This window comes from Schistocerca gregaria, chromosome 1, assembly GCF_023897955.1.
Source record: "Schistocerca gregaria isolate iqSchGreg1 chromosome 1, iqSchGreg1.2, whole genome shotgun sequence".
NCBI lineage: Eukaryota > Metazoa > Arthropoda > Insecta > Orthoptera > Acrididae > Schistocerca > Schistocerca gregaria.
In genome coordinates, this window is record NC_064920.1 from 504,668,792 (window position 1) to 504,684,181 (window position 15,390).

At 41.5% G+C, this 15,390-nt stretch overlaps 1 protein-coding gene across 1 annotated transcript in view; it reads left to right on the forward strand.

Moving 5' to 3' along the window:
- LOC126354355 (uncharacterized protein KIAA1143 homolog) overlaps positions 1-15,390 on the forward strand; it is a 293,216-nt gene that overhangs the window by 36,269 nt on the left and 241,557 nt on the right. The window lies entirely within an intron of this gene.

A 15,390-nucleotide genomic window follows, 5' to 3' on the forward strand; every position in this document is an offset into this window, starting at 1 on the left:
TAACCCGAGCTTGCGCTCCGTCTCTAATGACCTCGTTGTCGACGGGACGTTAAACACTAACCACCACCACCATTATTTTGCTGTTCAAATAATAAACTGTTTTTAGTGTATCATTTCCTAATTTAATTCTCTCAGCATCATCTGATTTAGTTCGACTACATTCCATTCTGTTTGTTTTGCTTTTATCGATTTTCATCTTATATCCTCCTTTCAGGACACTGTTCCGTTCGACTGCTCTTCCAAGTCTTTGATGTCTCTGACAGAAGTACAATGTCACTGGTAGACCTCAAACTTTTTATTCCTTCTCCCTGAACTTTAATTATTCCAAATTTTCTTTGGTTTCCTTTACTGCTTTCTCAATGTACGGATGGAATGACGTTGGAGATAGGCTGCAATCAGTCCACTCCCTTCTCAATTACTGCTTCCCTTTCATGTCCTTCGATTCTTCTAACCGCAGTCTGGTTTCTGTACAAGTCATTTATGACCTTTTGCTTCCTGCTACCATTATAACTTGTGATCCAGTGAACATTGTCAAAATCTTTCGCTAAATCTACAAATGCCTTTCTTCAATCTGTCCTGTGCTCACCCTTCGCGAGATCGTCGGCTACTAGTATTTCCACTCAGCTGTATATAATTCGTGTCAGTATTTTGCAACTATGACTTATGTAACTGACAGTTCGCTAATATTCAAAACTGTCAGCAACTATTTTCTTTGAAATTGGAATCATCACATTCTTCTTGAAGTCTGGGGGGTATGTCCCCTGCGTCATACATCTTGCACTCCAAGTGGAATAGTTATTTCATGTCTGGATCTCCAAAGAATCTGAGTAAATCTGAGTGAATGTCGTCTACGCTAGGGACCTCGTTTCAACTTAAATCTTTCAACACACTGTCAAATTCATCTCGCAATATCCCGTCTCCCATCTCATTTTCATCCGCTTTTTCTCCTCTTCGTGTAATAGTACTTTCAAATTCATTTCCCTCTGTACATTCCATTCCTTCCTCCTTTCAGCTTTCCTTTCTTTGCTTAGTACTAGTTTGCCATCTGAATTCTTGAAATATTTTCGGTTTCTTCTCCTTTCTCCAAAGATTTCTTTAATCTTCCTGTAGGCGATATCTATCTCTCTCCCAGTCAGACATGCTTCTACGGCATCTTCTCTAGCCATTCCTAGCAGTTTCTCCAAGTCTCATTTTTTAGACATCTGTATTCTCTTTTTCCATCTTTCATCTATTGATTTCAGTATCTCCTGTTTTATCCAAGGATTTCTAATAGAAATCGTTGTTTTATCTATTTGATCCTTCGCTGCCTTCACTATTTCATCTCCGAAAGGTCTCCAATTACCTCGCTGTCGGCGAGAAGTTTAACTCTAGCCTTCCTTTCTTCAAAGCTACCCGTTCGCCCTCTACTATATACCCTTTCCTTGCTTCAGTCAAGTTCTGCCCATGGCTCCCTGCGAACCTCTCAATAATCTCTGGTTATTTCAACTTATCCACATCCCACCTCCTTAATTTCTCATATTTTTGCAATTCCTTAATTTATATCTCACACTTCGTTACGAATGAATTTCGGTCAGAGTCCACATCTGAACATGGAAGTATGCAGTCTTTTTACATGATTCGTAAATCATCTGTTAACAATGATTAAATTATGCTCTGTGCAAAATTTTGCGCAACGGGTCTCTCTTTAATTACTCCCTTCTCTTCCAGTCCATATTCTCCTACTATTTTGCCTTCTCTTCTTTTTCCGGCTATCAAATTGTACTCTCCCATTATAATTAAATTGTCCTCTCTCCCAATTTTCAGAATATTTCTTTTATCTCATTGTATATTCTTTCAACCTCTTCTTCACCTCCTGAGTTAGTTGCAATGTGAACTTGTGTTACTATAGTGCGTGTTGGCTTCGTGCAATTTTGGCTACTGCTACATTACCCCTATCTCATTTAGTTTTTATAGCCCTACAGTCACTTGACCAGGAGTCCTGTTCTTCCTGCCACAGCCGCGCGGTGTGTTCGCCTTGCCACAGTGCGCGCGGCTCTCCTCCGTCGGAGGTTCGAGGCCTCCCTCGGGCATGGGTGTGTGTGTTGTCCATAGCGTAAGTTAGATTAAGTAGTGCGTAAGCTTAGGAACCGATGACCTCAGCAGTTTGGTTCCATAAGACCTTACCACAAATTTCCAAATTTTTTCCCGCCACTGCACCTCGCTAATTCCCAATACATCGAACTTCAACGTATCGATTTCCCTTTTTAAATCCTCTAATGTCCATACCCGATTGACATCTGGCATTCGACGCTCTGACTCGTGGAATGCCAGTTTTAGAAGGGATATGATTTTTTTAAATTCCGTGTTCGGAGTTCGGTTTTTATGTTTTAAATCTGGCCACAAGAACAAATTTTGTGACCGCTGCAGACAGAAAATAAAACAAATTAGAATCAGTTCCGAACGTAAAACTTGTGGGGACAGTTCCTGTTTGAGCATCTGCTGTCTTCTTAACAAGTCGTTGTTATAAAGTAGAAAACCATGCAAGAGCCTTCGGCTCTTTTGCCTGGGGGACCTTTTCTGGGAGCAAATTTCACTGGACGTAGTTTACAGGAAGCCGTAATAACGAGCTGTGCCATTATGTGCTCGTAGTTATTTAACTCAACTGTACTACTAACCAATAAAGGGACTTTTCTTTGCCGGAAGTGTATCGTTTACTAAATAGCCTGTTTACAGATGGTAGGTAAGGTCCTGTTGTAGATGGCATTCCCTTGCCTTCCTCCAACCTTTAAACCGACTTACCTAACCAAACTGTAGACTCCTCCCCTATTACCGGCTGGTTAGGTCAGCTCGACGGTCAGAGGAAGGCACGCAGTCTCCAATAGGGCCACACCTAACAAAGCAGTGAGTTTCTCAAATTAGTGTTCGACCTAAGAACATTTATTTATTTGTATTTATGTATTTGCTTTTATATAGATGATTTGCCTTATAGTGACTATCATAAACTGTACTAGCTACTACATGAAACAATGAAAGATATACCATTGTTTCATAACGCAGACACTGTTGTTACATAAATTTCGGCATAATATTGCCACATCGTAACCGCACTTTTGTTCAAATCCGGAAGCAGCGTCATCAGTGAAGTCATCATTAGCACTGGAAGCACGTTTATTACGGACGCCATCGTGCAGCCTGAACAGAACTGAACTTCGGGTGGAAGATTGCTGCTATTTATACAAACATCGAATATTTCTTAATACAGAAACGTTACAAACATAAGAAATTTGGAGAATCTTCCGGAAGTGAAAAATACCAAGTAACAAATAATTACTGGTGGACGGTTTTGAAGTGGTGACCATCAGCACGCCAGCTAGGGAAGCAGACCTGCACGGTACAATGTGCGCACCACAATTCGCGGCAGTGTATTAGTAATCTACTTCAAGATATGCATTATAAAATGTTAATATGATAAGTTAAAACTGTATCTAATTTCTACTTACAATTCTAATCACTAATGCTTCATAGTATCAGCAGGCTCGTCTTATTATAGAATACATATCAGATCTGATCTGTCAGTTATCTTTTAATCCCATTTATAAATGTAACATTGCAGTTGTACATTATTCATGATTTGCTTTTGAAGGTCCAGCAGTAACTGTGTCTGCAGACAAAATTACTGAATTTCAGGTACGTGTATTCTGCAACAGCTGTTTGCATAACAGCCGAACCTGAAATTTGGTAATGGTAAATTACTTTTGTATTCTAATGTTTAGACAGAATCTGTTTCACAACAATATGAGACTATCACATCGTGGTATCAACACAAGAAACGTATAAACCAAAAGAAACCCTGAAATGACACTCCGTTGTCCACATCTACACACAGTTTGCTCATGTTATGCTAGCTGAAATTATCTTTCATGGGACTAAAACAATTTTCCGAAGCAAAGATTGCTATATCAGTTTGTTTCTTGGGGTGTCAGGCCAGACAAGCGCACACTGTTTACCCATGTCCTTGACACGTCTCGCTGGATTTCTGTTAACCATGCAAATTGTTAGTAATTTAATGCGCTTCTGATCTTTTTAGGGTGAAAACGGAGGCCAGATAGGATCACTTAGTTGTCCGTCCGTCCGTCCGTCTGTCTATCTGTCTATGCGACCCCTTTTTCTCAGGAACGAACAGACGTATCAAGTTGAAATTTATGCCACATACTAAGCTCTGTAGTTCCTTAATGGTGTGAACAAATGTAAACGTGCAAGTCAGTGCAGTCAAAAGATACGGCCATTGGTCACATATTTTGATCTTCGCAAACTCACCATCAAAACCTATGGGATACTTTCTGTTGACCTAGAATCATGAAATTTGGCAAGAAGCAAGGTGTCGCTGGTACACGTAAAGCAAAAATACAAAGATTGTTGATTTGTGATTGTATCGCAGGGAAAAAATGTTTTTCGTATTATCCAACTATCAGCCTGTATGTCTGCTAAGAACACTTTTTCTCAGGACTGGGTAGAGGTATCAAGTTCAAATTTATGTCACATACCAAATTTTCGTTGGTGATATAAAAGAATTTGAGCTTGCACATCCATGCAGTCAAAAGATTTGTGTTCTTTATTTTGTTATCTTGCCAGTACGAAATCGATAGCAGGCAAAAATCGTTTGAAGTTCTCGATTCCCAGGATGGATGAAGTATCTGTTACAGGGTCCGGCGAAATACCTCCACATTTCAAAAAGTAATTACAAGCAGACAAAGATAAAGAGAAATACTTCTATTTGTGGACAACAAATAGTACGGCATTTTATATTAGCTGGTTTTTAAAATTATGTTCGGTAAATGGCGTCCTCCCTTGCTGACACATTGAGGAAGGAGTTTCCGGAACTTGTACACCGTTCTTCGTGTCATTTCCGGTGGAATGACTGCCACTTCCTGGGTGATTGCCTCTTTATGTGCTTGCTGGGTTGTGTCCCCAAAGAATAAAATTGCAAAGTGATACATCGGGTGACTTTGGGGACCAGGCGACGCGAAGAGAGGCGGCTTCTAGGAACCAACTCTCTCCGAATTTCTAGAGAAAGCGGAGAAGTGAAGTTGTGGCTCCGTCTTGTGGGACTAGATTTCTTCCTCTTCATGGTTTCCAAGAAATTGGTTGAAATTAGGTCGGAGGAAGGTCTCTATCGTGTGGCAGTAGCGACATGAATTAACCGTTGTCGTTACGGCATCTTCTTCTTCTTCTTCAAAAAAAAAAAAAAAAAAAAAAAAAAAAAAAAAAAAAAAAAAAAAAAAAAAAAAAACGGACACCAACACCAAATTCAGCAACGTCGCACCAAACTGTTGCACGACGGCTAAATTGTGGTAGCTGGTGAAGTTCCTGAGCATTTTCTGGTGCCCAGTAGCGGAAATTTTGTTTATTTACAATAGGTAACAAGTGGGAGTCGGCCTCATCAAAAGGAATCAAAACAACGCCGGCCGGAATGCCGTGAAGAATTTCTTAACACACGGCACTGCGAGTTTCAAAATCTCTTTCACTTATTTCTTGAGTAACTTTCATTTAGTTTGGGCGCATGTGAAGATCTCCTACACTCGTATCAGACAATCCAGGGAAGCTGCATGTTAAGTGCTGAACGGTTTGGAGATTGCTGGACGGATGCTCTCAAACACATCACATTTACCGGCGTTGTTATAATCCGAGATCGGGTCACCTAGCCAAGCCACTGCGCCCATTGAAAATGGCAGGTATAGCGGTATCGATCGATACCCCCACCACATCAGTATCCCCGCCACAGCTCATACCGCGGCCTCTCCAAATACGGGAGGTCTTTTTGCTGGACCCTCGCTGTACATAGTTAGGTTTGTACGGAGCCCTCGGTGCACGAGTCCTGCTCACATTTACCCGGTTTTTTGTGGTTTTCAGTCGACGTAACAATTACTTTTATAGAACATTACCATGTTCGTGTGGCTCATAGACCCACTCGATGTTCTCTTGTTAGTGTCGTGTCGTTTCGTGTGATTCATCCTCATTTGCTTGGCCTTCAACTGTGCTTCTTTCCCTTGGCTCATTCTTCTCTCTCTCTCTCTCTCTCTCTCTCTCAGCGACGATCTCTAGGTTCTATCTCTTAAAATTCCACGTCTCGCTGACAGATACTATTCTAACTCAGGTGACATTCTGACATATCTTGTTCAACACATCGCACAGTACTCCTTATCTGACTGTGGCATGTGTGTTTTTCTCTCCCAATATGCACCGTTTTTCATCTGTTACGCATCTGTGCATCGCGCACACCATGATAATGTGATCTGGAGATCCAAGGTGTCCACAGTCACATACACCATAGTATCGTTTTCTAATCCTTTTCAGGTACGTAGGGTATGGTGCATGAGAGGATATAAAGTGGATCATCTCCTAATAGTTAGATATAGCTCATCAGTTATCTTTCCTCGATGTTATGAAGTATTTCGTAATAATATAGCTTTCAGTATTGCTACTTCCGAAACTTCCAGCCACTGTCTTGTAACTTGGGCTTTATTTCCATTGTGCAATCAGCATAAGCTCCCACAGTCTCACGGAACTGCTCTGTGTGCCGTCTCCTCTATATCTTTCGACAGAGGCAGTTGGCCATATCCAAGAAAACACCGTGAGGGCATCACCTGCAGTTGTACGGTAGGCCCCTGCAAGTCCTTAGCAAGGCCTCTTTCTGTACCCGTCGTAAAATTTTCGCCAGCCTCAATCTCTAACACTATTATTCCACACTACCTCCGTATACACTATACTATCTCCGTGTCACACTATCTCGGTATGCTACGATGCCAACGAGTATTTACTCGTGATATATTTTCATTAGTTGTAAAAATCTATATAGGGCCATATTCACGATTTTTTTTTGCGTTATGGCTGAGGCTTCGGTGCTGACATTTTCACCATGAGCTAGGAATTTATGCTTTTCGTCTAACACGAAACTTTTTTTTTTTTTTTTTTTTTTTTTTTTTTTTTTTTTTTTTTTTTTTTTTTTTTTCACTCCGAATGGCTTCTCGTCCGATCCTAAGCGTATGACTTCGTGTCTTAGACTTCTTTTAGTAGTATATGGACAGTTTTATGAACAGCAACTTTCATTTTCAGGACACTATTTTTGTATTATTTCAATTGCAATCTTTGCCTTGTCTCCTATCTATGCTGTAGATTGTCAGCCACGATTAGAAGCAGATCGTGTGCATAAGCTTCACAGCCAGTTGCTTTTGGCACCGCTGTCATTTTTTGTAGCAGGGCTCCATGCATAGATCCAAAACTCTTGTTCTTGAAATAGAAACATGTGGATATCCTTTCCTTATTACTTCCTGCTTAACTGTACTTGGGCAAGTAAATTCGGCTTGCCTGTTATTACAACAGCCCCTTAAACTTTTGTATAAAGCAGAAGGGCATTGCAAGTCATGCAGGCGTGAGAACAGTGAATGCCACTGCAGGTTATCCGTGCTGAAGCCCATGCTGGTTTTGGTTGAGTCGTCTCAGTTCTTTTAACTTTGTTAGTCTCTTGGAGAGTAATCCCTCTTGCAGTTTTGCTGATTTATTTAATAGGCATATGGGTCAATAGAACTTCGCCTATAAGGGATTCTTGTCGTTCTGTTCCTAAAAGAACAGTGACCCCACTCCAATTTTTTAAAGAATCAAATTGCCAAATATAAAACAGCTTCAATTGTTTGATTAATATAAAAATGAGTTAATCTGTTCAATATTCGACCTCAAGAATGTAAATGAGAAAAGCGTTTGAAATTACGATTAAAGTTTGTTGAAAGTCGCTATGTGCTCTCATTCTCAAATAAGGGATGAATATAGTCTGGGTAATTAGCGCGCTGTGAGTTATGCAGCCTCAAGATATACACATGGTTTCTAACTGTAGTACTGACTTGTCTTTCTGTGTCAAGCCTTTAACATAAGAGTTTAGCTCTTAACGAGCATTATGAGAGTATTATAAATATTTAAATCCAGCCAATAAATGTATGAAATACTGAAAATAAAATTTTTGTAGCCACTGGAGGCCGTCAGATAGACAACCTGCAACGGGGACCGTGCACCGTTCAAAAATGTTCCAATGTGTGTGAAATATTATGGGACTTAACTGCTAAGGTCATCAGTCCCTAAGTTTACACACTACTTAACCTAAATTATCCTAAGGACAAAGACACACACCCATGCCCGAGGGAGGACTCGAACCTCCGCCAGGACCAGCCGCACAGTCCATGACTGCAGCGCCCAGACCGCTCGGCTAATCCCGCACGGCCCGTGTGCCGTGCACAGGGTTAGCCGTTAATTAATACAGATGACCAGCTGTTCTAATTTCCACGAGTTTGGGATTCTCCCTTCCAACGAACAGTCCTTTAAGTCTTGTCAATTAGGACATAATCTTATCCTCCAGTTCCTCAAATACTTCGGCATTTTTGCACTCTGGCTCCCGAGCCTTTTTTATGTCACGGGTAGCCAGTCTTACTTCTTCGTCAGTGAAGATCATTACTGAAATATGTGTGTCATAAATCTCGTCCATTTCTTCTAGCAACCTGCTCTGACTTTCATCTTCCTCTGTATCAGCCGGCAGTAACGCCTGCGACTGGTCGATTCATGTCCGTCTTTTGTTAGCTGCCCATCTTCTCTTTTTGAAATTAGCAGAAGTGTATGTGGTCTTATTTTGCTGGCCATTACTGTAAAAGGTGTACCTCGGAGATTTAAGCACAGTTAACTTGAAACGTAATTCATCCACCAGTATCAGGCACTTTAATGATGTTCTCGTGTGTCGCAGTTGCTTTTCTTTATGAATTTTCAGCCGTTTCTCTCTCTCTCTCTCTCTCTCTCTCTCTCTCTCTCTCTCTCTCTCTCTTTGTCATCTAGGCTCGCTGATACACCTCACAGTACATACAGACCTCCTTTCTGAAGTGAGTGTATTCTGCAGTCTACGGTACTTTCCATCGCAGGTGTTTATTTCCGACAACCGACGTAGTCCTGTCCATTGCATGTGTTGTTGTTTTTCCCGTCCCGCTTGCTGTGTTGTGAAGACTGCGCTGATCGTCTCGTCCTGACAGGTTCAGAGCTTATAAGTGACCAGTCAGCTTTTTGGACATTGTAGTGATGAGTCACTATTGTGCCCCTGTGCCCTGTTTGTGCTCCACAATGTTCGGAAATTCTCATCACAAACTTCTAGAATTTGTCGAGGGAAGTGGCTACATAATATTTCGAATAGGAACCCATGTCCGGAAACGTCATCCAATGACGCTACAGAGCGTCAGATTTATAGGCACCGGCGCCCGTAAATGTATTTATACACAGGATAATTCCGTGTGATGGGACAAACTTTCTAGAGTGAAGGAGATGGATAATTGTATCAGTTTGAGTTCAGAGTCCGTGGTTCGGAAACAAATCAGTCGAAAGTTACAAACGAAAACCATTCTGTTACGTCTGACGGTGGAATACATTTACCGGTACTTTTGTTGCTAAGAATGTATTCAGTTCTCAGCGATGGCAATATAGGCCGAAACAAGAAAAAAAAAGGCTAACAGAAAAGGTCTCTAAAATGTATACCTGAAGAGCTATGAGCACTTGTTCACCTTCGCTAGTGTGAAACATATCTAGTGAACAAGTGCTCATAGCTTTTAAGGTATGCATTTTACATCTCATATTTACCGGACATTTTGTCTTGTTTTAGTCCATTCTACCACCTCTGAAAGTTGCCTACCCTACAATCTTAGCAGCAACAGTAACACTACATCTGTTCCACTGTCAGCCGTATCAGAACGGTTTTCGCTTATAACTATCGACTTGTTCGTTTCCGGCACAGGAATCCTTACCTCAAACTGATCCATGTATCTGCTCCATTATTCCTAGAAAGTGTGTAACATAATCTGGAATCACCTTGTGGATACTTTTACAGACGAATTTGAGGTTCTGTAACGTCGTCGCATGATGTTTCCCGGCATGGTTTCCCATTCAAAATATTATGTACTCACTCTCATCTATAAGTCCTAGAAGTTTGTAACAGAAACATCCGAACATCGTGTATAGTATTGTGATTGCCTGTAGTAGACTCGTTATCTACTTACAACTCTTTAATATCGTCAAAGGCTTCTCTTGAACCAAGTGTTTCGTCAGTATTTGAAATACCTCCTACTCGATATTGATAAGTCGTTGATTATTAGGCCTGCTTACGGTTATTAAATTGGGATAATTGATTCATTAGGTCTAGTTCCCTAACCTCAGTGCAGCTACTACACTACACTGTAGAGCGCACAAGGGTGTCCATACTCTCAATATATTTTCTTCTTCCTACCCAAAAATTGCAGTCTTAATACGCTCCAAGTATTCACATATGTAATAGTTATACTGCAAATAAATATTTGTTACTACCATTTTTGTAGAAGTAGCAATAACTTCCACACTGAGCAAGTGATCGTGGCAAACCTGATCCAACTTCAGAATCATCAAATTCTTGTAGTCCGCCCCGGTAGCTGAGTGGTCAGCGCGACAGACTGTCAGTCCAAAGGGCCCGGGTTCGATTCCCGGCTGGGTCGGAGATTTTCTCCACTCAGGGATTGGGTGTTGTGTTGTCCTAATCATCATCATTTCATCCCCATCGACGCGCAAGTCGCCGAAGTGACGTCAAATCGAAAGACTTGCACCAGGCGAACGGTCTACCTGACGGGAGGCCCTCGTCACACGACATTTCATTTCATTTCATCAAATTCTTGTTAGATGCAATTATGACAGCCTTGGGGTCTGGACCGTCCAGTATCGCTATTACTGTATTTGGTAGATTTGGAATTTTGCTGTTTAAAGTTCATGGCTCCTGCACATATTCAACGTCGACCCACTTCTCCTCTGCTAGTCTGAATTGTTCACTCACGACCATAGCGCTCCTCACGGCGTTTCACTGCACTACGTATAGCATCTGATTTGGACTACTAGCCATTTTGATATTGCAGATGTACTTTTCCCTTCGTAACCGGTTGGCAGATGTCATATGTTAAGCCCCTATGAACCTGAACAAGATCTCCGTACACCCCATCCATATCGGATGTAGCGTTTCGCCTTGTGAATACTGTACGAAGTAGATCAAGTAGCTTTTTCACATCGAGAGGTAGGTTTCATCTTCTGAACTGAATCCAATCTGCTGTCAGTCGTACTGGAAACGTAACTGACCTGCTTTGATGATGACCTAATCTCACCATATGTCTCAGTGCAACAAAGAGAATATCTACTTCCTCTACAGTTTCTAACTTCATAGCATCCTCGTTGTGGTTGTAAACCTTATTTGGATTCGCATATTCTAGGAAAACCTCATGAACATCAATTTCAAAGTAGGTAGAATTTACCTTCAAGAGGAACTCTAAGACGTCTGTAATTTTACGAGTGTCTAACTCTAGGGTTGGGTGCATCCTTTGCAGTTGGTTTGTCATACGATCTAATTAGTCACATTCGATCTCACTACGAACAGCATTATCTTCAAATATGACGCTTTGGTTTGGATGTAGTAACACCTCACCTTTTATAAATCCATATGTTGGGCATCATCCATCCGTTTCCCTGATTTTTATTTCCCCATTCTAGTCTCCTGTCCGACAAACTGCATCTCTACGCTCAACAACGAAGCTACCTGTAGTGCCGAGCTTTGTGTATGCTCTTTATATTTCTGAACTAATCATTTCGGACCACGCCATCCTCCGGTTGTATTCCTGTGGTTTCTTTCAGTTTCTTCTGATTTTAGATTGTGTTTTATTCTTCTTTCTACTCTCGCTTGTGCAGTCTCTCATGCAACGCAGCAACACATTATTATACGATATACAATGAAGCGCCAAAGAAACCGGTATAGGCATGCGTATTCAAATACAGAGATATGTAAACAGGCAGAATACGTCCTTGCTGATGGTAACGCGTATATACACTATGTGATCAGAAGTATCCGGACACCTGGCTGAAAATGACTTACAGGTTCATTGCGCCCTCCATCGGTAATGCTGGAATTCAGTAGGGTGTTGGATCACCCTTAGCCTTGATGAAAGCTTCCACTCTCGCAGGCCTACCTTCATTCAGGTGCTAGAAGGTTTTTTTTGGGAATGGCAGGCCATTCTTCACGGAGTGCTGCACTGAGGAGAGGTATCGATGTCGGTCGCTGAGGCCTGACACGAAGTTGGCGTTCTAAAACATCTCAAAGGTTTTCTATAGGATTCACGTCAGGACTTTGTGCAAGCCAGTCCATTACAGGGACGTTATTGTCGTGTAACCACTCAACGACAGTCAGTGCATTAAGAGTAGGTGCTCGATCGTGTTGAAAGATGCAATCGCCATCCTCGAATTGCTCTTCAACACTGGGAAGCAAGAAGGTGCTTAAAATATCAATTTAGGCCTGTGCTGTGATAGTGCCACGTAAAATAACAAGAGGTGCAATCCCCCTCCATAAGAAACACAAACACGCCATAACACCACCGCGTCTGAATTTTCTGTTGACACTACACACACAAGCGGGTGCTCGTGGCACTGGCGTGGAAAACACGAAATCTGAGGAAATTAAACATGACAGTAGTCGAACCCAGAACCTTCCGCCTCCCAGGACTTGTGGACATCTTGGATTGGGGAGGAATAGAGGTAGTGACATCGTTGCGCTGGGTCAGGAGCGTGGTTCAGTTAGGTTGTGACCTGCAAACCCCCCAGACATGTTCTGGTACACGTACTCATCCACTGTTAGGGCTGTTGACAGTGCTCACTCGTGTCCCGTGTCCCCCGTCCCCCCCTCCCCGCCTCCATCTTCTACCCCTGTGTACATGAAAAATAAAAATGAACCGTAATACGAAAAATCATTAAGCAAACATCCTATTTGTATTTGTTGAGGACTTGTTTATTTTTTGCCCCTACTTGGGGCTTTCCTTGAAGCAAACATGTCAGTCCACGCTGTGTCTCTCAGCTCATCGTGCGTTTGCCGACTTCCTTTTTTTGCTTAGACAATAAATCCGTTATGTTGCTGAGTGTACTCCTTTTCATGTAAAAATTGAATGTTAGGACGTCGTTCTTAAGGTATTTATCGGAAGTGTAGTGAAGTATGAAAATGAAACGTGGATCATAAAAAGTTCATACAAGAAGAGAATAGAGGCTTTTGAAATGCTGTACTACAGAAGAATGTTCAAAATTAGATAGATCCTATAAGTAATGAAGGGGTATCGAATAATACTGGTGGGAAAAGAAATGTGTAACGTGACTGAGAGGAGATACTGGTTGATAGGATACACCCAGAAGCAACCGAAAATCATCACTTTGATAACTTAGGGGTAAGAGTTGTAGAGAGAAAGCAAGGCTTGATTACGGTATGCAAGTTTAACATGATTTAGACTGCAGCAGTTATCCAGAGCTTAAGCGGTGATGCACTATCGTGGACAGCTGCAGCAAACTAGTCTTCGGGCTGAAGACCACAATATCAGTTTAAAAATACTTGACTTCAGAGGTATCGTAGCTCAATATAGTACCCGTTAGTGAGGCACTGAGAAAAAACTGTGTAAGGAAACAGTACGAAGTCATAACGAGAGATTGTTTCTAGAATAGTTGACTAACGCTTACATATGGCCACGTTATTGTAGCCAACGTTTACAAAGAAGCGTAGCGAATTAAACACGAAATGGATTTCTGCCTTCAGTAGTTCCCTGGTACATAGCTATCTCCTGCAGAAAGGAGTAGGAGATAGTGTTCAACGTCTCGTCGACAATGAGCTCATTAGAGACGGAGCACAACCTCGGGTTAGGGAAAGATGAGGAAGGAAATCGGCTGTGCCCTTTCAAAGGGACCATACCGGCATTTGCCTGGAGCAGTTTAGGAAAATCACGGAAAACCTAAATGAGGATGGCCGGATGCAGATTTGAACCGTCGTCCTCCGAATGCGAGCCCAGTGTGCCAGCCACTGCGCCACCTCGCTCAGTGCCCTGTACAAAGTAAAGCTGTCGTTAACCCAAAGACTGATTTAAACAGCAAAGTACTTTATTTTTCCTTATTCTGCTGAGGAGAATACACCTATGCTTTTATCCAACCTGGGAACCTGCTCACAGCGAGCCAGTTATGCAAACAGGTGCAGTCTGGTGAACCAACGTCAAATGAGACTTTTTCAGTTATCAGAAGTGCTGCTACAAATGAAAGTCTACTGAACTTTCAGAAAAGACACTTGAACCAGTCGGTGATAGAACACACAAACTCTGAATTTGTAATCTGGCAATTATCAGCATAGCTACCAAGCCACACTACCATATGCAAGTATGGCATTAAACAGAAGGAATATATCATAAAGTTAGTGTAGTGTTCTTTTATGTTATACTGGTTTTGTGCTGGTCATTGGCTCGGGCATTACTTACACGAATTGGAACTACACAGATTTACAAAGATAGATTGTTTAGCTTCCAAAATTTCATTTCGAGTGAACCCGGAAAGATACTCGTGGGCATAATATATCATTGACTTCCATAAGTTATTCGTGTTGAACTTCTGTAGACCAGTAATAGTAAAATGCGGGAGTAAAAAATGTTTTTCCTTCAGTCCGTGGACTGGTTTGATGCAGCTCTCCAGGCAACTTATGTGAAAAGTCTCATCATCTCTCCATAAATACTGTATTCTACGTGCACTTGATCCTGTCTACTATAGTCGAATCTTGATCTTCTTGTACAATTTTTACACCCTAGCCTCCCCTCCTTCCCTCCCCCACTTCCCACTTCCCTCTATTACCCAAGTAGTGTCCTATCAACCTGTGCCATATTTTTGTCAAACTGTGTCATAAAGATCTTTTGTCGGCGATTCAGTTCACTTCTACTTCGTTTATTATCTGCTCGACCCACCTAATCCTTATCATTCTACTGTGGCACTGCATTTCAAAAGCTGCTATTCTCGTCTCGTCTGTACTATTTATCGTCCACATTTCTCTTTCGTACAAGGTTACACCCCAGACGAATAGCGTCATAAAAGGTGTCCTAAGCTTAAGTTTATACTCTATGTTAATAATTTCCTCTTCTTCAGGAATGCTTTTCTTGTTATAGACAATTTGCATTTTATATCCTGTTTACTTCTGCCGTCATCCCCGCCCAAATAGCAGAACTCATGTACTGCTTCCTGATTCCTTCAGGACATGATTTAATTTCACTTCATTGGTTTATTTGACATTTGTTTGTGTTAATCTCATGACTACTTTTTAAGACAGTATCTACTTCTTTCAGCTGATGTAGCAAGTTCTTCGCCGTCTTTGCAGAATTAAAGTGTCATCGGTATACCTAAAAGTTCGTATAGCTTCTCTGTAAACTTAAATTTATTTTTCCAAATATCTGCTTGGTTTCCTTTTTTATTTGCTCTTTGTACAGATTAAATAACGTCATGGATGGGTTGCAACTCTTCTCACTCTCTCCCATTCAATTACCG